Source organism: Rhinolophus ferrumequinum, chromosome 2, assembly GCF_004115265.2.
Source record: "Rhinolophus ferrumequinum isolate MPI-CBG mRhiFer1 chromosome 2, mRhiFer1_v1.p, whole genome shotgun sequence".
Classification (NCBI taxonomy): Eukaryota; Metazoa; Chordata; class Mammalia; order Chiroptera; family Rhinolophidae; genus Rhinolophus; species Rhinolophus ferrumequinum.
In genome coordinates this window covers 38,682,851-38,704,918 of record NC_046285.1, presented here as the reverse complement: position 1 = coordinate 38,704,918, position 22,068 = coordinate 38,682,851, and the positions used below count along the sequence as shown (strand labels likewise).

At 39.1% G+C, this 22,068-nt stretch overlaps 1 long non-coding RNA gene across 1 annotated transcript; it reads left to right on the top strand.

Annotated features, from left to right (window-relative positions):
- Window positions 1-10,497: 10,497 nt before the first annotated feature.
- Window positions 10,498-19,332, top strand: LOC117034538 (uncharacterized). The gene is made up of 3 exons (XR_004425105.1): window positions 10,498-10,682; window positions 15,647-15,856; window positions 18,956-19,332. It is a non-coding gene; the product is annotated as an uncharacterized LOC117034538 (long non-coding RNA).
- The last annotated feature ends 2,736 nt before the right edge of the window (window positions 19,333-22,068 follow it).

Sequence of the window (22,068 nt, the reverse complement as noted above, 5' to 3'; positions counted from 1 at the left end):
CTTAATTTTCCTGGACATATATCACCACTTCCTAATTCAGCTCCATGCAGAGATTCTATTTTATTTCTGCAATCCAGTTTCTAGTCAAAATCACCTAAAACTAAGTGAGATAATTTGCCCGGGTACATTACTCAGATTGTTAACATAATTTATTTCCCTAGTAGGGGAAAGTGTACTCATTTGCTGCTTTCTAATCTTGTCTTTTCCTAATTTTCTCTTGGACATTACCAATCAGAATCAATTATTTCTCTTTTTCATTCTTCTCTAATTTATCTTCCAAGCTTCACCTGTTAGCACATCCCACCACCTCTTCCCAAATTCCACCTGCTTTCCCTATACAACCCAATTCATAAACTACTTAATCGGAGCTTAGAAAATCAACTCTAACTCATTACAAAAATTAACATTTCTACAGACAAATTTAGTGGTTATATTTTTAAATGACATTTTGGAGAATAGCAGCTACAAAAAACAAAACACAACACAACACAAAACAAAAACATATTTTCTATTGCTGGTAAAATCAGTGGGCTACTGACAGTAGCTAAAGATATAGCTGTTGAGAATGGGGTCAATGATAGTCGTAATCATTACCATTTGTTGAACTTTCACTAAGTGCCAGGCATAGTTCTGAGCCCTTTACATGAAATATTTAATCTCACAACTAAATGCAGAAGTCATGATTATTGTCCTCTCTTTCAGGTACGGAAAATATGTTTCTTTCTTCTTCTTTTTTAATGCTTTCTCAAACTAGAAAGTGGTGGACGCATTTAAACCCTGGATTACAGGAATAAAAAACCAAACACACAAAATCTCTGCTCACAGTGAAAATGACTGTTTCCAATTCTGAGTTATGTCACCAGAAATATTTGTTCCATGGTTTAGCAGCAACAATCTTCAATTCTTAGTGGAATGTGTAAGAATGAAAGTTAACAAATGCTCTTTTACTGGCATGAGGGGTTCTTATCAGGAGAACCTGGGCTTGTGAGGAGTTGCGCTTAAGCCAAAGCTGAAGCTGAACGTGGATTCCCTCTCCTTGTCTGCATCCATACCCTTCAGTGCATCAAGTCCTTGGGGATAGAACACTTTCATAGGTCTGGAAGAAGTCCCTTGACCTTTTTGTACACATTATCTGTCTCAAATCACAGGTGACCAGAGCAACCAGACAGGGGATTTGAGGCCAGATGCCATAGTGAAGTGACCTTCTTAGTTGATAGAATCTATGTGAAGGGACTCCTTTACTTTCATACTCCAAGGATATCTGTGCCCCTTGGAGGATAGCTAATCTTCTGAGGATACCAGGCTCCCAATACCTAGTAAGGGCCTACTAAAGGTTAATCAAATAGATTAATACCTCATTCTATTTTATTTCAAGTTGAGAAAATTCTGTATTTTTCCAGACTGGAATATTCCACATTTGGTAAGCATTTTTAGAACACATGTTAAATTGAGTTCTTCACAGGATCTGTGAAACCTCTAAAATTATGTGCAAATCTTGGTATCTACATGTGAAGAATTTGGGGAGGGTCTTTAGCATTCATCAAATTCTTAAGAATTTGAAGGATATTGAACCAAATTATTTAAAAAGCATTGCTTTGTGACAGAGCAGTTACACTTCACTATTCTGTCTGAACTATGCAACAATGCTGTGTGAAAGACATTATAATGATCCCTGATTCACTGAGGAAAATGTGAAATTGAGAAAGATGACACAGTTATTAAATAAAAGAGCCTGGTGATCAAAATTGCAATAATACAACAACCACCCTTGAGGACCACCAGAAGACTAACTGAACAGAACTCTTATAACTAAGGATATAAAGAAGAAAGCACATTGAGAGTGGTAAGGGGGGGAGACCCAAAACTGGCTGGTCCCACACCCACATTCAGCAGTTAAGAATTGGGAGGGGTATCTTGGCTGTGGAGGGTCCTCCTGAGAAGGGAGGGGTCCCAGCCCCACACTGGGCTCACCAGCCCAGACCAACAGTGCCAGGGAGTGGAGTCCCACAATATCTGGCTGTGAAAATCAGCAGAGATTCTGTTCTGATGAGACAGAGGGCTACTGGAGTCCCAGGCATTCTTTTTAAAGGGCCCACACACAGACTTACTCACTGAGGGATACACTTTCTCTGAGCTCCAGCACTGGACAGCAGCTTATAAAGCACCATGGATGTACAAGGAGGAGCTAAAATGTCTTGCTTCAGGATGAAGATGGGAGGGGCAGCTCTCTCCACCATTTTGTTAATTTGTTGAGCCCTCCCACCACAGAGCTTATGGGATAGGTGGGCTCCATATCTGAGTCTCCATTAACCTGGCTCACACCAATCTTGTCCCATTCTGGTGATTCTCTGAGACCCTGCCACACCCAAATTATGAGCCAGGCCAAACCTCTTTCAGGGGCTAATCCATACAAGGAACAGCTGAAGCCCATGCTGTGGACTTTCCTAAAATCTCTCAAAGGTCCACAAACCCTAAACAAGCAGCATCAGCTGTCAGCATGCCCTGTACCACTTGCTAAGTAGCCCCCAGCCCAACATCAGTGGCAGCCAGCCACTATTCCCAGCATAGCCTTTCCCAGGTGCTTCCAAGCTCAGCATAGCAGCATAGATCTACCAACAGCAGATCACTTTGTTACTCCTACCAGGTGGCCCTGGAATGGACACATGCAGCAGCTGACCTGGGCCTGCACCAGAGCCCCTCTTGAGGAGTAACAGAACCAACACACCTGGTGGCCATCTTCAGACCACACCAGAGCACCACCCAACTAGCTCCACAAACAATAAACCTAAAGAGTGGACTCAGCAGGCACCAGAACCCCACTATAGGGAATTCCACTCTGTGGAGTCAGCTCACACATAACGGCTCATCCACTGTAGTATGGTCAGTCTTCACAGACAGTCATACTGAGGGTCAGTTCCGTCCACCAACATGCCAACAGCAATCAAGGCTCAACCACAACAGGAGGGCACACAGCCCACACAAGGGACACTCCTGGAGCACTCAGCTTAGGCGACCAGGGAGACTGTGTCACTGAGCCCCAGAGGACACCTACTACAGAAGGCCACTCTGTCAAGACTGGGAGATGTAGAAGACTACCTAACATATAGAAACAAACACAGGGAGGCAACCAACATGTCCCAAAGAAACATGTCCCAAGTGAAAGAACAGGACAAAACTCCAGAAAAAAAGCTAAACAAAAGGAAGGCAAGCAATCTACTAGATACAGAGTTCACTACACTGGTTATAAGGATGCTCAATAAACTTAGGGGAAGAGTAGATGAACTCAGTGAGAACTTCAACAAAGAGATAGGAAACATAAAAATGGAGATACAAAACATATAAAAGAACCAGTCAGAAATGAAGAATACTATAACTGAAATGAAGAATGCACTAGAGGGAATCAACAGTAGATTAGATGAAGCAGAGGGCTGAATTAGGAATCTGGAAAACAAGGAAGAGGAAACAGAACAGAAAAAAAAAATGAGGACAGTTTAAGGAGCCTCTGGGACAACATAAAGCATAACAACATTCACATCATAGGAGTACTGGTGGGATATGTTCTTGAGATGCAAGGTTGGTTCAATATCTGTGAATCAATTAATGTGATACACCAGATATACAAAAATGAAAGACAAAAATTATATGATCATATCAATAGATGAAGAAAAAGCATTTGACAACACAATGCATCCATTTATGTTAAAAACTCTCAACAAAGTAGAAACAGAGGAAACATACCTCAACATAATAAAGGTCATATATGACAAACTCACAGCTAACATCATACACAATGTAAAAGCTAAAAGTGTTCTCCTTAAGACCAGGAACCAGGCAAAGATCACCACTTTTATTCAACATCACACTGGAAATCCTAGCCACAGCAGTCAGACAAGAAAGAAATAGAAGTCATCCAAATTGGAAAGGAAAAAGTAAGACTGTCATTATTTGCAGATCAGATGACATTATATACAGAGAACCCCAAAGATTCCACCAAAAAACTATTAGAACTGAAAAATGAATTCAGTAAAGTAACAGGATACAAAATTAATATTCAGAAATCAGTTGCATTTTTATACACCGATAATGAAGTATCAGAAAGAGAAATTAAAAATACAATTCCATCAAAAAAATACCTAGAAATACATTTAACCAAGGAAGTAAAAGACCTGTACTTGGAAAATTATAAGACAGTGAAGAAAGAAATTCAGGAAGATACAAATAAATGGAAGCATATAACATGCTCATGGATTGGAAGAATTGACATCGTTAAAATGTCTATACTACCCAAAGCAATCTATAGATTCAATGTAATCCTTATCAAAACACCTATGGCATTTTGCACAGAACTATAACAAATAATCCTAAAATTTATATCGAGCAATAAAAGACCCCAAATCGCCAAAGCAATCTTGAGAAAGAAGAGCAAAGCTGGAGGTATAATGCTACCTGATATAAAATTATACTACAAGACTATAATAATCAAAACAGCACGGTACCTGCATAAAACAGACAAATAGATCAATGGAACAGAATAGAGCTCAGAAATAAACCCATGCTTACATGGTCAATTAATCCATGACAAAGGAGGTAAGAATACACAGTGGAGTAAAGACAGTATCTTTAATAAATGGTGTTGGGAAAACTAAACAGATACATACAAAAAAAATGAAACTAGACCACTTTCTTACACCATATACAAGAATAAACTCAAAATGGATTAAAGACTTAAATGTAAGATTCAAAATCATAAAATTCCTTGAAGAAAACATAGGAACTAAACTCTCTGACATTGATTTTAGTAATATATTTTTGGATCTCCTTGGGCAAGAGGGGAAAAAAAACAAAAAATAAACAATTGGGATGATATCAAACTAAAAATTATTTGCACAGCAAAGGAAACCATCAATAAAACAAAAAGACAACCTATTGAATGGGAGAAGATAGTCACCAATGATATATCTCATAAGGAGTTAATATCCAAAATATATCAAGAACTCATTCAACTTAACACCGAAAAGACAATCTGATTAAAAAATGGCAGAGGACTTGAATAGACATTTCTCCAAAGAGGATATTCACATGACCAATAGACATGAAACGATGCTCAACATCACTAATCATCAGAGAAATGCAAATTAAAACCACAATGAGCTATCACCTCACATCTGTCAGAATGGCTATCATCAAAAAATCAACAACTAACAAGTGTTGACGAGGATGTGGAGAAAGGGAACCCTGTTGCACTGTTGTGGGGTGGGGGGCTGCAAATTGGTGCAGCTACTATAGAAAACAGTATGGAGGTTCCTAAAAAAATTAAAAATAGAACTAATTATGACCCAGCGATTCTACACTTGGGTATTTGTCCAAAGAAATCCCAAACACTGATTTGAAAAGATATATACCTCCCTATGTTCACTTCAGCATTATTTACAATAGCCAAAATACAGAAGCAACCTGCTTCCATAATATGGAAGCAACCTGTCCATTGATAGACAATTGGATAAAGAAGAGGTGATACATATATACAATGGAATATTATTTGGCAATAAAAAAAGGATGAAATCTTACCATTTACAACAACATGGATGGACCTGGAGGATATTAAGTGAAATAAGTCAGAAAGACACAGATAAATACCATATGTTTTAACTTATATGTGGAAACTAAAAATCAAAATAAGTGAACAACAAATCAGAAACAAATCATAGATACAGAGAACTGATCATTGCCAGATGGGAATGGGGTTGGGTAAAAAGGTGAAGGGATTAAGAAGTGCAAATTGGCAGTTATAAAATACTCATGGGAATGTAAATTACAGCATAGGAAATGTAGTCCATAATATTATAACAACTATACATGGTGTCAGAGGGATACTAGACTTATCAGGGGTATCACTTCGTAAGTTATATAAATATCTACTGTGTTTCCCCGAAAATAAGACCTAGCCAGACAATCAGCAATAATGTGCCCTTTGGAGCAAAAATTAATATAAGACCGGGTATAATATAGTATAATATAATATAATATAAGACCAGATCTTATATTAATTTTTGCTTCAAAAGATGCATTAGAGCTGACTGTCTGGCTAGGTCTTATTTTCCGGGAAACACGGTAACTACTGTGCTGCATACCTGAAACTAGTACAATATTGAATATCAACTGTATTTGAAAAAAAAGCCTGCTGTTTTGATTCCAGACTTTTGTCCTTCCCATTTTCAGTGTTTGCATGTGTGTAAGTGTGCAGAGGAGGAAGTGACAACAATGAAATGTTAAAGTGCCTTCTATGTGATTGGCTTTTTATCCACTTCAAGATTCAAAGAATGGGGCCATGCCTTCCCATCCATGGCCCCAATTCTCAGGGAGCTGCTTGCTATAAGTTGGCTCTGGTCTTCAGCTCAAACTCTGATGCTTTCAGAGGTTGTCCAACCCAGCAGAGTAGTTTAAGAACCAGGAATAAGATGCATCACCATTTACTTTTGAGCCTTAGCTTCTTTGTATATATAACAGAGTTAAAAATACCACTTACTCTGACCTGAATACATTCACTGTACTTTTAAAATCAGCTGAAAGTGTAAGTGATTCTGGATCGATCATATTTCCTGGGTGCTTGGTATTGCTTGACATGTGGGACCATTTCCTCATCTGAAAACTGAGGGCCTTTGGACAAGATAATTTTGTGGATGGCTTTTAGCTCTAAATGGCTCTTTCCCCTTCCCCCATAGAAAGAGCACTTTAGAACTAAAAGCCAGAGAATGGGAGGTGGGGCGGGGAGCGAAGGGAAAGCATAAAAGCAAAAGAACAGCCTCTGGGTTAGGATTGCTGGAATCATTATTTTCATTATCTCCCTCGACTGGTGTTCAGGTTTCTCCATTTTTTTCTCACTACACCTTGAGTGTCAGCATCATTCCTTTTTTTCCACCTCATCAGGAAACCCATTAGTTATACTACGATGCTTCGAACACAGGTCCTGGTGGAGGGAGCCAAGAGTGAAGGGTGCTTCCTGTCTACCTTTTTGCCCACCGTCCTTTCTGAGAAGGACAGATTGGTGGACTCTAACACTTCTTGGAAGCCATTGCCCGAGGTATTTTTTTCTATTGACAAAAGCTAAATTGGAACTGCACTGACATATTCTCATGGAAGCCTGGAGAGGGTTGGCCCGATGACCTGTGCAGGTCTTTCAACTCTCAGAATAGATGACTGCAATTCCTCTTCATGATTGTATCCTGGAGGGATTAGCACTTTCTCACTCAGCAAGTATAAATTAAGGCTTGGAAGACAGACTGAGTCATGAAAAAGAAGGAGGGTTAGAGTCCAAATCTGAGTAAGTGGGCCTTATTTCCTGCACTTTGGAATCAGAGCTATTGTGTTACACAACTCCAAGAGGTGCCCATGCCATTGTATTCCCTGTTCAAAGCACCCCTCGGAGCACAGTTTTAATGCAAGAGATTAGAAACAGTGCCCCCTGAAATTGAGCGATGCAGCTTCTGTTTGTGACGTCTCAGGTGCCTTCAGATCATCATACGCAATTTCGTATCATCTGGAGGCTGAAATCTGTAGGTCTGGGGAGTACTTTCATCATAGTTCCCTTATGAAACCTGGCAAAACTCCATATCAACATGCATATACTGGGACAAAAACGTGATTAATAAAGAAGGGAGGCCAGGTTGGGGGTAGGGGTGATAAGTACTTTATAAATCCAGACAGCAAACCTAGTCGACCATAAAGGACAGAAAAATGTACAAAAGACTATGCTATTTTACCCTGCGCTCTTTGAAAATGTGTGTGTGTGTGTGTGTGTGTGTGTGTGTGTATTTAAGTACTTTTAGGAATTAATGGGTTTCTTTGTTCATGTGACCCGTATACTGTATAACTACCACTCCTTAGCTGCCACCAAGAGCCAAGTGCTTCCCAAACATTTCATTGGACACTCCCAGGAACCCTATTAGATAGGTGTTATCACCTCTATTTTAGAAACAGAAAACTGGATTCCAAAGAAATTCATGACTTGCCCAAGTTCACACAAATTAAGTAGCCATATCAAGGGTCAAACTCATATCTGTCTGACTCAAAAGGTGTGCCTTAGCAGATTACCAAACCGCTTCCTTTCTATTACAGCATTATGTTTTCTTTAGCAAACATAGCCCTAACTGCTCCTTTACTTGCAGTAGGGTAGAAGTAATAATAGTGATAATAGCAACACACGTGGAGCTTATTATGTGCCAGGAATTGTCCTAAACACTTTATAAAGGATTACACAACCTATTCCTTGTAAAATCTGACAACATAGGGTCAAGCCCTATTTCTGGATGAGGAAACTAAGACATGGGGTGGTTGAGAAACTGGCCCAAGGTCACCTAGCTAGCTAGAAAGGCGTGGAATTGGGAATCAACTCCAGACAGTGGGGCTCCAAAGCCTGTGGAGGCCACTGAGAGACTAAAGTAGGCTGTCAAAGAGATAAGTCATTCAATGAAAACACACTATACTGTTCAGGCTGGTCCAGGCCCACATTAGACAGTTCGTGAAGCGTTCACGCTCTAGGAGAGAAGAATACTGGTGAGTCAATGAGTCAAATCTCTAAGTCTTTGGTTTCCATTGCCTGACTAGCCAACACACAGAGTTGTTGGCAGGGGTGTAAAGTCAAGGGAAACTGTGCTTCCCTGTCTTTCCTTGGTGGCACCTGTGGGAGCGTTGGGAATCACACAGTGCTGGGGGCAGGGCTCAGCAGGAGAAGTGGACATATATATCCTGCATCAAACAGGCAGGTAGTTTTAATTTTTCCATTTCTCTTCTCATTTCTTAGTTGTTGCTCCCCTTTTTCAGAAAAGTGAAATTAATTCTTTGGGATTCTTAGGGACTAGACAGTTTTGAATCTGTAATGTTTATGAATTTGCTGAGAGCACTGGGAAATGAGGCTTCATTTTGCACATGAAGTCATATTTTAACCCAAACCAAAAAAAAAAAAAAGAGAGAGAGAGATACAGAAAAAGAGAGAGAGAGAGAGAGAGAGAGAGAGAGAGAGAGAGAGAGGGACTTGAGAGTCTGTGGGGACCAGAACTGGGTATTGTGTTACAGAAATTTTCCATTTCAGACACAAAGTACATACGGCAATATGTGAGCCAAAAAAAAAAAAAAAAAAAAAAAAGCTGAGAGAGACTCCAGGAGGGCCTGAAGAAATAATACCTCCTCCTTTAATCCTGAGGAGAGCAGCCAGGTTCTTGGGAAGGGCTGTCCAGAGGTCTGGATCAGATCACTCAGACATCTGGGATTAGATAGAAGCATCACGGGGCAAAACTTCAGAGAGTTCTCTAAGATGCGTTTTGGCAAGGAACTTAAGTTCTGTGTGCCTCAGTTTCCAATATCTGATGATGAGACAAATGCCTCAAAATTTGTTGAGCGTACTAAAAATAATACACATATTGGCTTTGTAAAATGGTATGTTAATGCTAGTTATATTATTATTAAACAATATAGCTAGCGTTTATTAAAGCCTTACTATAAATGAGCCACTCTGATAACGCTTCCAAAACATTATCTCATTTAATCCTCACAATATCTTGATGAGATCAGTGGTATTCTTTTTCTCATTTTATATGTGAGGGAATTGCAGTTTAGAAAAGCTAAGTGACTGGTTCAAGCTCATAACCTTACGTGGTGGACTCGGGTCTCAAATTTAAGTCTAGTCTGTACCAAAGAACTGATACCTCACCTTGCCTCCCCAAGAATGGACCAACCTTGCCCCTCACTGTTTTGGTCCTGGGCTGAACCTGGTGAGTGGGATAGGAGACATCATATGTTTGATACTGTGTTTCTTTGGCTCTTCATCCTGTCTTTTAGTAGTGCCCCTTTCGGGTTAACATGGAAGCACCTATTTTAAAGAAACCTTGGGCTGGTTTTTCAGACAAATAAACTGGTCTTTGTCCCGCAGGCTCCATTCTGAAACATGTATTACCTAGAGCAGTGTTTCCTACAGTTTGGTATCCCCGACCAGCAGCATTAGCCTCACATGGGACTTCGCAAGAAATTTGAATTCTCTCACCCCTCCTAGATCGACTGTGAGTTGGGGTGGGATGGGGTGGGGGTGGCGGCGCTCAGCCATCGGTCTTTTAACCAGCCCTGGAGCCGATTCTGAGACAGCTAAAGTTTGAGAACCACAGGCCTCTGGGGTAGATAAAGGAGAGAGTTAAATCAGGAATCGAGGTCTATGATTCTTAACAGCTGCTAGTGACTCATTCCCCGCAGTATTTCCCTTCTGGGTTCCTGTCCTTTTTAGGATGAAGGATTTGCTTGAGTCCCATCTCGTGTGATAAATTTCATCAACAGTGTCGTTCCTTTCTGAATCGATGTGCACTTTGAGCTTTCTCCACTCCCATGTGTATGTAGAGCTCACTTCTGTTTTTGGAACCACTGGCTCGTTTTCCAGTCTGGTTGACTAGCTTCAAGTTACCGTTCAAGCCAGAAGAGAAAAATAAGGTTTAATAAAACTGGTTCTAGGGTGACTTGAACAATTGCAGAGCTGGAGTTAGCTCTCCAAATGTGCTCAGTTTTAAAGGCTCTGAGCAGAGCTATGCATGAACCAAGAGGCACCCTGCCCTTTCTCCCCGCTCCCCACACCTAAAATTCACGACAGATGGTGAAGCAACTAAAGTTGAAAATGGGGAAAATCACTGCTTCAATTTTTTAAGGTAAGCTCTGACTTAAGCTTTGCTTCTCAGGCTCACTCGTCCCACATGTCTCTCAGCGGGAAAACTAAAACAGAACTCACATTTTCTTCCCTCTAGTCCTTTTCCAGAGACTAGTGTACAATGGGCCCCCCTTCCAACACAGATCTGCCTTTTAATAACTGTGTAAACATAACTTTCAATAAAATTTACTCCAAGTTTACTAGTTTGCTACAAAAGCCTTTCTTGTTTTTGGAGATACTGCTTTTCCTAATTAAAAAATAGTGGGAAATTTCTTTTGACTTAGCCAGAAAGTGGAAACCATGGTTATTGATGTGAGCCATATTGTGCGTCTCTGGGGTAGAAGGACATTTTCTTTCATATCAAAAAAAAATTCACTAACATTAAGTTCTGGTTTGAGGGGCCTCTGGAGTGCATCTTACATCTCCAAATAAGGTAAAATAAGAATTTAAAAAACGTAAACGTGGTTTCTGTTGCTGGAAACTGTTTTGGAGTTTCAAAAGAGTTTTGCTCAGCACTTTGTGCTGCTATCTGCTCTTATTTTAATTCACTGCAGACTTACTGAAAAGAATATCAGTCATGAGCATGGGTGAGCAACATGAAAATGAAGGCAAGATGTGGTATGGATATTAAACCCTGACCCAGTAAAGGGGCAGACTCTGTCTAGCAGTCTTTCCTGAGATTCTTTCCCAGAAGTGTTGTGGCTACAGCCTAAAACCAATAAGGGAGAATGAGGAAACTGGGACTTCACACGGCCTTCCCCATTTGACAGATATACCAAGTTCTCTGCCCCCAAAGACCCTTGTCTTACAAATTGCATGTTATTGCTGTTAGGAACCAACAATAAATATTCTAGCTCAACATAACATGTTGAATACAAATTTTGGAGAGAGACAAATCTGAGTCCAAAATCTGACTTTATATCTTAGTAGCTGTGCACCCTTTGACAAGTTACTTAACTTCTCTGAGACTTTTTTCCTAAGTTGGGGATAAAAATGATCAATTCATAGCGTTGCTGTGAAGGCTGATTTGGATAATGCCCAATGCTATAAAGTAGTAGCTGTTATTACTATTACTATGTATATTTTTGCCATCTTAAACTCAATTGGTGCAAACAGTAAATTTATATGCTAAAACAAATATTCGCTGTTGCCTATATACATGCATACATTTATGTGCACACTTGTGGCAGATATTTATGTAAAATTGAGAAACATATATGTAAAATTACATTTTTACTCTAATCAGCTCTGAAAAATAGTATTTTTTTTTTCCCTTTTCTTTTCTTAAATTTCACACTGAGCTCTACAAACTTATTCTTGTCATCCTGAGTGATACTCCCAGGCTGAAGATTGTCTGGGCCCCACATTGATAGGACTCATCAGCAAATACAGCTTATTGCAGCTGTCTGTCCCATGTCCAATAGATTATCAAACCACTTTCATGATTTCATCATGGTTGTTGTTTGCTCCTCCCATGCATTCAATCCTATGAAAAGTGAATTCTTCAAACAATACCCACAGAAAAAATGCCTATGGAGTATTTCGTTAGAAAATAATGTACAACTTGATGTTTCTCGTAAACTCTGATTCTGGTATTAAAAACAGATACACTAAAAAAAATCAAGAGTAAACTATTAATGTCAAAATATTATTGTTTCTATCTGTTTTGTAAGTCAAGTTCTCATTAAGGTGCTTCACAAATTCAATATTGCAGAAATGGGGAGTCTGAGAAAAGAGGTTAGTAGGATTTTAGAATGTATTGGGATGCGAGTACAGGCATTTCTTTCATTTAAAAAATACACACACACAATTTCGAAACTCCCACTGACTGGAGGAATGCCGAGAGAACCAGCGCGTGAATGGTGGGGGCTGGTGCAGAAACACATTAGGTCATGGGCCCCACCCTGCCAGGGAGATTATCCCCCATATGGCAGTTTATGTTTCTGCGGTTTGCTGAGGGCTGGGGCTAGTTTTAAGTAATTTTTTTCAAGGTTCATTAAGCCAGTTTAAAATTATTTTGTGAGCTATTTATTCTATCACATGCTTTAGCAAAATCTACCACAACCTGATAAGCATCTGGATATGTTCTCTGAGAGGCAGCTTAGAGTCTCCTTTTCTTAAATTTCAACTTCCTACCTCATGCAGCAAAATCTCTTTATCTTCTTGGTGTTTCACGTTTTCCCAGGCACTGAGTATTTTGACTCAGTCTTGCTACACAATTCACAAGAGATCCTTTAAGATTCATGGTCTGTGTCTCTAGAGATTTTACAAAATGAATTGAACATAAGGTGGTAATAAATAGGTCATCAAATACTTGAAGGTTACAGCTTGTTTTATTCTTTGCTTCATTTATAATTCAGTCAGCACAAGGTATTTCTTGAAGGACCGTTATGTGAAGGACACTGGGCCATACACAGCTCTTTCGCCTTGGACCTTACACAAGTTTTCTCTCCCTGCTGTACCCCCAGGTGGTTACTATGTCTCACACACACACACACACACACACACACACACGCACACACATTTTTGTCTCCATCTGCTTTCTTTTTTTTTTTTTTACATTTGGTACTTGTTTAATGTTTTATTTTCTGAGATCACAAAGTTGACTTAGAACAGTTTTTCCCAAACTTAAACCAGTTGAAAACAATCACCTGGGACATTTGAAAAATATATGTAATTTCTTGGGCTCTGTAAGCTAGTTTAAAATTATTTAAATATAAAGTAAAAAGGGTCCATATATTCCCTGGTATATATGATTCAATAAGGCTGAGGAAGGGACCAGAATTTTTACTTTTAGGAGGTTTCTTATATTATTCGATTCTTTTCAACAGATAAGTTTAGGAGATAACCTCCCAAATCACTTCCAACGTTAACACATTATACTTCAGACAATAGACAATCTTGATGAATTTTCCCATAGGCCTTAATTGATAAATTACACCAACTCTTCTCTAACCTCCTGCCTCCTGAACTTCAGTGGTAGCTATCTGTCTTATTCAGCAATTAGTCGTGTACTATTTTGCAGAATTTCTTCAATGCCTCAGACATTTATTTAAACCTTTCATTTTATTTAATGTTTTGAAATTTTTCTTCATGCTTGCTGCGACTATGGTAGACTCCTTGAGAGGACGGGCGATGTTTTATAGATTTCTTTTTCTTTTTAATTTGGTTTCACATAATGCTTTTCACTCAAATGAATGAGATTTTGTTTCTAATTTAATTTTCCCTTTAAATATTAACATCTTGCTGCCTGGGTAGAGAACATATCATTTCATTCCATATACCAAGAGGCATAAGATTTGGGAACCCTCATTTTATCCTTGCTGGTGCAGCTGTTAGGTACTCAAATAACCCCCTAATCCTTTATAAAAACTTAATCGGACAGCTGCCTTGATAATATGAAATTTCAATAACAGCCTCTGTTGAGGAAAATAATATCCCATTGTAATAAGTCTCATAGATTGGTGATATTTCTCTGCAAAGAAATTTCTAATGGACAGGAGGTCCCAAAACTGGGAATCAAGCTACACACTGAAGAAAATCACCTTTAATTTCTTCCATGAGATGGAAGCATATTCTGTGGATGTAGCAACTGTTGGAATCTTTGCTATATTCATGGTTTAATGAGACTATTTGAATGTAGTAGAACAGCTCTTTAAAGCACTTTTAACAAGGATACTATTGTTAAAGAAAAACAGCTCTTTCATTTGAGCCATTAAAATTATGAGGGGAATGGATGAAAAATACCCCTGACAGCATATTTTTTAATTCAGCTGTGACTTCTCCAGCCTAATCGCCAAAAAGCCAATCGCCAACAAGGCAGTTCTTGTTTACACAGCAGTTTGATCTGGATTCCTGTAAAATTAAACGTAGTTTCACAAATTAAATTTAACACCACCACCCTCTAGGATGTTGTAAATGTAAAGGAGACTAAAACAAACATGGGAAATGTTATTGTAATAGGGCAATGTAAAGTCAGAGCCAATAAAACATAATTATCTTGCTTATGAATATAATTTAGTGCAAAGAGTATCAACCAATAGTTGACATTATTTTTTTTAATATGTACCTACATCATCCTTCATACATCATTAAAACAGATGTCTTTGTTTCCTTCCCCACAGATTTTTTCCACCAGAATTTACCAGAGACATCTATCTGCTGCTTGAGTTAAGCAGTTCAGTGGTTTTTGCATTATCACAGTTTAAAATCTCTTTCAAGATTTCATGCAATAAGCATCTTATATTTTGGTGGTTAATTACATTAGAACATTCAGTCTCTTTGAACTTATCCTCAAAATGGATATTTTTTTTTAAATGAAAAAGGCTCACAGGTAATCTGAAACTTATGTCCCAATAGAATTTAACAGGAAAGACTCCTCAGCCTTACCCAAGTTTATTTAGGAGTATGAATAAAAAGACTCTAAAATTTTAAATGAGAAACTCATGTTTAAAGTATGACCTTGAAAGAAATAGGAAATAAACATTATGTAAATGTAATTAATGTAACACAAATATTCTGATTTGCAAGCTGCTCAATTTAACAAGAAAGATGAAGTGACTATAACGAAGGCTATGAACTGGCATCTCTGGTAGGGCCTCACATTCACCGAGTGAAATACACTTGCATTACTTTTGCTTGCCTGCATTCCCAAGTCAAGGATTCTCAGTAAGGAGATCCAAGCCCAAAGGGTCAGATGTTTCCTTTCTCAGTTCCCAGACAGCTCAGACCACCAGCTACATTGGCTTGAGACTTTGAGTCTTTACTGAGGAATGCAAGCGTCCAGGGACCTGTAGAGATTATGGTCGGTGCCGCTAATGGAGGATAGAGTCCAGGTGTGACCGGTGAAACTGTAGCTGGTATTTGTGGTGACAATGCTAGTGGCAGCATCTTGAACAGACTGTTCTGGGGTGCCATCTTGGCTCTGTTTTGACTCCTGTGTTTTCTCCCTGTGCTTCTTTCCAGCCCTCTCAGCCATTCTGTGAGCTATCTGACATCCTTCCAATAAATTCCTTTTCTGCTAAAAACTTCAGAGTTAGCATCTGTTTGTGGAACCAAGAACCCTGACTGCAACACCAAGTTTAATTCCAGCTCTTTAGAACTACACCCTCCATTGTGTCCCTGTGCCCACGGGTGATCCGGCTCTGAGGGCTGTGCATCTCACAAAAAACTGAGGTTAGTGTCACTAATGTTATTTACATGAACTCCTCCTCATTCAACTAAGAGCTGAGATCATACAGACAGACACAATCCAACAAGAGGAAAAATTAATAGAGGAACATCAAAAGAAGTAAAAACAAAGGTATTGGTGCTTGAATCAGACTGCTAAATGTATTACTTTATAATGAAAAATGGAACTTGAAGGCAAATGAGAACACTCAGTTCAAAGGGCCCTCACATTCTCTTCCCTGCAGAAGAGGCTTCCTGGGGAGCCAAAACAATCAGAGGCTTCTGTGGCAGCAATGATGAATATGGAGTCTAAGCAAAGGAAACCTGCTATGCTCAGGGGCGAGTCATCAAATAGTGGTTCCTGGGCTCCTCTGCCCTGGCATTGTTGCTGCTGATGAGTTTCTGCTTTTGGCTTTGCAGCGTTCTTTAAATCTCTTCCTTTGAAATGTAAATGTATTCGGAAGAGATAATATAGTAAATCACTTACTTTAGCAAAGTGTTTCTCAAACTTGAGTCATTCATGTACTATCTTCACAATCTTGCCATATTCACACACTATCTGTTCTATTTCTTTTTTATACCTAAATATCTCCAATACTTTTGTTCTAAATAATACACATGTATGTGAAAACTTGCTATGCTACATATTTTTTAATACTCATGGAAATGAAACCCATAGTACTAAAATGATTACATAGTGTCATCTTGCATTCTGCAGAAAGTTTATCAAGTAAACTGTGATTTTGTTCTTTTTTAAAAACTGTGCATAAAAGTTAAAATTTTGGAGTCGTTACCAACCAGAAAATGCTGTAACCCTTAATGTAAAGTTTGGCTGGGTATAGAATTCTACGTTGGAGTCACGTTCCCTCAAATCTTTGAAGGCATTCCCCTAACAACTTCTAACATCATACAGAGATGTTGAAGAGAAGTCAGAAGCCAGTTTAATATATATTCTTTATAGATTACTTTTTTCTTCTTTGAAAGTTCTCACCTTTTAATCTTCAGCATTCTAAAATATCGTAAGATTATCTAGTTATTTGTTTTTCCTTATAATTTAATTTGCTAGACACAAGCCCTTTAATCTAAGTAAACATTGTGACTTTTGAGTGCTAAGATTCTTTTTCATGATTTCTTTCCTTTAATTTTCTGTGCTATTTCTAAGATACGTATTAGTAATACATGGGACTTCCAGGATTGGGTCTCAGTGTTTGGAGCCTATATCAGTCAGGATTTGGTCAGCAAAATAAAAACCTTTCTGTATTTTCCCAGTAGGCAGTGTTTTAATACATGGAATAAACATCGGAAGGGCCAGAGGAGTGAACGTTTCTTGAACTGTTACTGACTAGCTCAGTCTACTATCCCAATGTGCATGATTCTTTAGATGCTCACCTTGAAGCTGCTTCAGGCCTCACATGCACCTTCTGCCTGTACATTTGCTTGCAACTATCTCTGTTATTCTGGAGAATAATGACTCCTTCTCTTCTACCTTCCAAATCACAGATACCCACTCCAGGCTCTAACCTGAAATCACGTGGGAGGGCACTCTGGAAAATGTAATTCTTGCTTTTTCGTGTTGCACTGAAGTCCTTAGCAGGTGTGGCAAAGATGCCAAAGTGACAGAGATAATTCAGCACAGAGCCACACTGGCTTTGTGCAAATCCTAAATCTACTACATACTAGCCACGTGGTCTGGGACCAATTTCTTAATGTCTTAATCTCTCCAACTGTAAAGAAGGAATAATATTACCTAATAGGTTTGCTGGGAAGATTGATTGAAAGTAAATCAGTGTCTAGCACATATTCCAATGCTTTGTGGTATATGTTGGCTATTCTAATTATTATTATTATTATTTAATTATATTTTTTCACATTTCTACCAATGTCATTTTGCTTTAAATTTTGAAAAGCTTCAATATTATTTTCTAGTCTTTCTATATTTCTAAAAAAAAAAATAACAATAATAACTTTAATCACTAAGGTAACATTCTTATTCAGACGTTTTTATAGTGTCTTCTTCTCTAAGTTGATTCTTTAAAAAATATATTTTTATTTCAATAAGGTCTTAGAAGATCAAGAGGCAAAATCTTGAGTCTAGTTCGCCATTTTGCACAGAAGCTGACAGTATTGAATCAAGAGGCTTGGTCACTAACAATAGTTCAGTTATTCTGCCCTTATTGTCAGGCAGTATGTTTAGAGCTTTACTACCATACAATCAATTCACCTCAGTCTTAGGAACTAGTATTATCTCCATTTGTAAAGATGAGATAACTGAGGCTTACAGAGGTCAAATGACTTGCATAAGGTCATGTAGCTAGTAACTGGTAAAGCTAAAACTTACACACAAATCTATTGGTGACCGTGTCCAAGTTCTGAACCACTAGTGCTGGATCTTATCATTTTAAATGGCTGCACAATAGTATCCCCGTGTGTGTGTGTGTGTGTGTGTGTGTGTGTGTGTGTGTGTGTGTGTTCAATCCCTCTCAGACGGACATTTAGACTGTTTTTAAAATTTGCTGCTATAAACAAACCTTCCACAAATACCTGTGTACTATGGGAAAATATTAATGCACTCCTTTGTCTAAAATACATCCTAGAAGTAGATTTGCTAATTCAAAAGCTACCCATATTAAAACATTTTTATGTGGTTTGACAAACTGCCCTGAAAAAAGAGGTTGCAGCAATTCATGCTTCATTGCAGTGTGTGAAAGTGCCTGTTCCTCACGTGCTCCCTAGTACCTGATTTCCCCAATTTTTGCCAATCTCATAAAAAGGAAATGCTATCTCAGTGTTTAAGGCTGCTTTTAGCTTATTTCTAGTGTGGCTAAATAGCTCTTCATATGATTATAGTTCACTTACTTCTCTTTGTTTGTGAATTGTCGGTTTATTTTCTGCCCACTTTTCTCCTGGGGTATTGCCTCTGGCTAGTATGGATTTGTAAATACTCTTTAGGGATAGTAACATTTTGCCTGTTACTTATGTTGCATTTTCTCAGGTCACTATTTCTATTTTTACCTTTGCTTATAGTATTTGTAAATGAAGTTTTAAGTATTTATGTAGTCAAATCTATCCTAACTAACTTATATACATATATATTTTCTCTTTCAGTCGATGAAAGAATGAAACCTACATGCAAGTTGGTCCATTAGGAGTTCAACAATCTCTTGGCCCAACTTCAGGAAATAGGCGAATTGCTTAAGATGGTGAAAGTTTTTACTTACACACTAAATATTTACCTAAGCCAACTTAAGCAGGATTTCCAACCATGCTAGGTTGAAAGCTACTAAGCTTGCCCTTCCGGCTTGTATCCTGCTTAAAATGTGTGGCATTAAATTGGAGTTGGATTTGGATGTCCATGGAGGTTGTTGGATGGTGCTGGGTAAGTCAGCCCTGTTCTTTAACCCTGAGCTTCCTAATTCGTGCCAGCTGCTGACATCAGAAAACTTTACTACCATTTGTTCAGTGTCTGGTTCTTTGTTCTTCACGTCTGTTTAAAAGCTCTCTGGATTAATAAAATTTAAATCATAACTGAGCAGAGATGAGATTTGTAACAAGACTGTCCACCAGGCAAAAGTCACCAAGGGTTGGCAGAGCCTGTGAGGCATGGGTTTCAGAGAATGGTTCTAAATGAAGGCATCAGGTTCAAGGGCAGTGAATTAGGCACAGGCTCTGATTCAGGGTTAAGTTTTCAGGTCTTTCTGTCCCTACCTTTGATTAGAAGGATCTCTCTGGACCCTTTTGTGACTTGCCTTCTCCAGACGATCAAAACTTCCTCAACCATGCCTACCACAACTGTCTCTACTCTGGTACTTTCTCCTCCTTAGGATATTCAGACACATTCCTAAAAGGAAGGAGCTTTCTCTTCAAAGTTTGAATTCTTAACAAGGAAGGATGCAAATCCTAATTTTCTTTTTAAAACACCACCACACGGACCTCGGTTCCTCTGAAAGTCTTCCTGAGCATCCCATTCATCTAGAACTTTTCTGTGTTGCGCTTGGTCCCCATTGCCCTTACAGCCTCACACAACGTTTTCTTGGCTCCATTATTGGTCCATCTGCTCTATGAGACTCTGGTTTTCCTCTGGGCAGATCTGTGAGCCACTCATCTCTGTATCTGTAGCACTTAGCACGGTGTCAAGCATATATTAGGCACTCCATAAATGTCTTTTTTATTGGATCTATGTTAGAACAATGGAAAAAATTGCATTCCAACATGCTGTTATGACCTTGGCTTGGGGCAAGTTAGAATTAATAGCGTCTAATACAAATGCAAGTGAAAATCAGTAGTACTCCTGTTGGAGGCTGTCATGCGGGAGACCCTGCTTGGTGCGCCATGTGTCGTGCGGGGCGGCCTGCAGGGTCTCTGGTCCCGTTCCCCACATAAGAACGCAGGACATGGTGAGGTCAAAAAGGAACACCCACAGAGCCATAGATACGGGAGTCATGCCACTATATTCTCGCTGGCAGTGGGGTTGGAGTCACAGGAAGCAGAAGCCACACTATCTGCAACCTGCTGTCCACTTCTCTGCAATCTGCAACCCGCACTCCGCCGTGCTAACTGTAGTCCACTCTGTCAGCCACCATCTCCTTGCTAGCCCCCATTTTTTTTGTTAGCGTAGCCACAGAAGTTATATTAGTGGCCAATGGCTCACTGGTTACAGCTGACGGCCAACTAACCACAGCTGATGGCCATCCAATCACAGTTGATGGCCATTTACTACCTGAGCCAGCACCTTTCTATGTGAGGATGAGAGCCTGGAAACTGCACTCCTGGCTCTGTCCCCACAGAGGCATATGACGTAGTGGTTCAAAGAGGAAAATGGTGACTCTCAGATAATCCCCTTAGTAGGACAGCCAAAGATTAAGCACAACCATACATGATCAGAGAGTGTGTCTGTAGAATAGGACAGAAAGGTGTGTTTGGAAAGTGGGCTAAACTTGCAATATAACCAAATAATACTCATGCCACTGTATCCATTGATCAGTTTACTGGAATTTCATTGGTTAATCTTACATATAAATCATGTAAAATAAGATGATAATCGGATATAAAATTTAGCATCCCAAGAGTTACCTGAAAACATCTGAAGTTTAATATAATTAACTGACCCTGAGATTTATTTTAGACATGTCAAAATAATTTTTACATGCCAAAGGTTCTTGTAGCTTGCCTTCTCTAAAAATGATAAAAATGTCTTGTAGCAAATTTAGAGAACGGGGTATGCTATCAACAGAAGTCTTTAAGGTCCATGATTTGGACAGACATCTGCTAAATTAATTCCAAGTATTAAACAAGTGTCCTGATTTTGTGTAACCCACACTCAGAAATAATCCAGACAAAAGATTTCTTTTTACAAAATTGATCTACTGCCTTACTCATGTTAAAATTCTTTCCATGTGTGGCACACACACACACACACACACACACACACACACCCCTTATAAATTATTTTAGTTCCACCGTAATTACAGCAAAACACTTGGTGCCTGAAGATTTAGGGCATGAAAGCTCCTCTGTTCAAAATGCTGTCTATCTCCCTTTTGGCTTGGTGGGCAGTGAAAAATGGGATCATCAGGAACAGTCCTACATCTTCTAGAATGCTCCTTCTGGATAGGCCTCTCCTTACCTTCACCGTCTGGCAGACTCTTGGACACAGATGGGATATCTATGGGCTCCAACGCCCTCGACTATCAAGGGGCAGAGGGAAGACTATGGTTAGGTGTATATATGGCCAGGTCGCTTTTTGAAAGTAGAAAAATAGAGCCCGTATTGCCTATGGTCTGAAATGTTGTTTTTCCTGCTAGAAAAAATGGTAGGCTAGAGAATCCAGCCCAATATTTGAAATTCAGTTTAATTCAAGAAGTGATGGTATGCTCTTTGGCCCTGTAGAAAAAGTTGTGAAGGTGCCAACTGGTGTTTAGTCATTTGGTCATTAGCATTAGAGTATGTTTGAGGTTGTCCCATATTTCAGCACCTTACCTATTCTTGTTTTTTTGGACTTGATGAGAGTACATTGAGGTCTGTATTTGAATTAAATTTGACATTGATAATGATTGTTGGAATTATTGTTGGAACGGGCGATTTTGGTTCTCTGGCCTCATTAAAAGGTACTACGTGGTGGAATCATAAGCCTTTTCCTGTCCTGCCTTAATTGAATACATATGGTAGGCAACCCAAGGATTTTTGGTGGTTGTTTGTTTTGTGGCTTCTGTAAAGTGAGT